Raw genomic sequence first — 2,500 nt, 5'->3', positions numbered from 1 at the left:
TCTCCTGATTAGAAAATAGGTGTTATGATGCCATGTTTCCAAAGTGATGGGTAAGTACCGGTTACTATAGATTTATTTTAAATGACTGTCAGATAGTACGTAATTGCAGGTAGACCATCCTTTATGAATCGATAGCCGATACAATCCGCTCCTATGGAGCTTGTTTTTCGCAAGTGTTTTATTGTTAGTATTGTTGTTTTTATTTCTACTGGCTGTGGCCTGAAAGCGTTTGCGCTGAGCCTTATTCCCGTTGTGTTTTGTGGAAATGTGGAGGCGGTTGTCTGTTCATGGGTGAGTCTGCCGACTTCTGTAAAGAAGTCATTTAGATGTTCTATATTGTTTCTGAAATTTATGCAACTGTCTATGTGGTGTCTTTTCTTAGGCACAAGTGTATTTACCAGTTTCCAAGTTTCGGAAGAGTTTATTTTGAGAGCCTTGTGAGTGTTATTCCTATCGCTTATGGCTCTCTTAATGTCATCGTTTATCCAAGGAGCAGGGGGATGTCTAATTGTTGTTTTATACGGAGCGGAAGCATCTATGGCATTCTTTATCACATTCGTTAAAACAGTAACCTGTCTGTCAACTTCATCTATTAATAAAATCTCCAAGAGTGTCGATTCATTAGCCATGATATGTTAGCAGAGTGACTGAGGGTCAGAGTTTGTTAAATCGCGAGAAGTTTTGATAACTGGTTGTCGCTTTGGCTTCTGCATATTTAAAGTCATGGTCAAAAGTTCATGATCAGCAATTTGGCATGGGATAGCGTCTGTATGTAGGATGATATCGGATCTGTTTGTTATTATGACATCTAATATGGATGAGGTATTTTCTGTAAGCCTTGTAGGCTTGTTTATGAGTTGCTTTAATTTATTCTTCTTAATAATTCCATTTAACTTTGCATTTGACTTATTGAGATCGTCATTTAAGTCACCTAAAAAAGTGGTTTCCTTTTCATTGACATTTCTTTAAATAGATTTCCAAGATATTTGAATGACTCAATGGTGGCATGAGGGTGTCTATAGATGGCGCCGATAAGGAAGGAAGGATACATACTGCTTTGTACGGCTACCCAGATGTCTTCTACCACTGAGAAAGAGAGAGAGAGAGAAAGAAAGAGAGAGAGAAAGAGATCCTGAAAGAGGGAGCGAGAGAGAAAGAGAGAGAGAGAGAGAGAGAGAGAGAGAGCCAGAAAGAGGGAGCGAAGCGAGAGTGAGAAGGATATAGAGTGACTAAGAGAGCGAGGGCAAGAGAGTGAGCGAGAAAGAGATAGAGAAAGATAGAGAGAAAGGGAGCGAGAGCGAACGACCGAGCAAGAGAAAGAGAGAGTGATATAGAGTGACTGAGAGAGAGAGAGAGAGAGAGAGAGAGAGAGAGAGAGAGAGAGAGAGAGAGAGAGAGAGAGAGAGAGAGATAGTGAGCGAGAGAAAGAGAGAGCGAGAGAGAGAGAAGAGAGAAAGAGAGAGGGAGAGAGAGAGATAGAAAGAAAGAGAGAGAGAGCGAGAGAGAAAGAAGAAAGAAGAAAGAGAGAAAGAGAGAGAGAGGGAGAGAGAGAGATAGAAAGATAGATAGAGAGAGAGAGAGAGGAAGGGAACGAGAAAGCTCATTTCCATATAAAAAGTCTCAAAGCCCTCATAAGAGCAAAGGAACAAGAGTCCCAATCAAAGACTTTAACTCGGTCTTCTTCAAACTTGTGATTATCACTATTTGCTGAATAAATGATGAAGAGGAAGAGCTGAGTGGCAGGACGGAGGGGGCGGCCAGCTGAAGTCTATAACAATTATGGATGGGAAGGACACACACACATACATACATACACACACACACACACACACACACACACACACACACACACACACACACACACACACACACACACACACACACACATATATATATATATATATATATATATATATATATATATATATATATATATTTGTGTGTGCGCACACACACACACACAATTATATATGTATATATGTCCATCCAGATATGTGACCTGTAAGCTGTTCTAATCGCAAAGGGATCTTCCAGTTCTCGATTATTTGATTGTAGGCACTTATATTCATCCATGCACTTATATCACTCTCCTGACAAACTGTTTAAAAGGTGGAGCATCATTGTCTTGTCAAGATGAAGAAAAATGCTGAAAGGTTCGAAGACGACCATTGGCAGTGAAGTGACGAGCATAAACGAGTCAGTAAAGAAAACTCTTAGCAAGAGCGAGCGACGTAAATCGGCTCAGTAGTTTAGTACAGCTTAGGTGAGGCCACTTAAGTTACCCGACTGGCCGCCGCACCGCTCCTTTGCCCGAACTGTCGGTTCTTCTGGGCCAACGACTGGGCAAGTGGGCGGTCATTTTACTCGTCTTGCAGCTATGGGGCTCTAATGTGTATGTTAAACAGACCCTATTGTTTAAAACCTCATTCATTATTTCATTCACTTAACCATGTCAGGTCAATTTATTTTTTGGACTTGTACCACCTGTTTCCTTTGGGAC

The sequence above is a fragment of the Penaeus japonicus genome, unplaced genomic scaffold (genome assembly GCF_977035675.1).
Source record: "Penaeus japonicus unplaced genomic scaffold, GWHDUDI00000001_assembly GWHDUDI00000006, whole genome shotgun sequence".
Classification (NCBI taxonomy): Eukaryota; Metazoa; Arthropoda; class Malacostraca; order Decapoda; family Penaeidae; genus Penaeus; species Penaeus japonicus.
Note: the sequence above shows the minus strand (reverse complement) of the source record.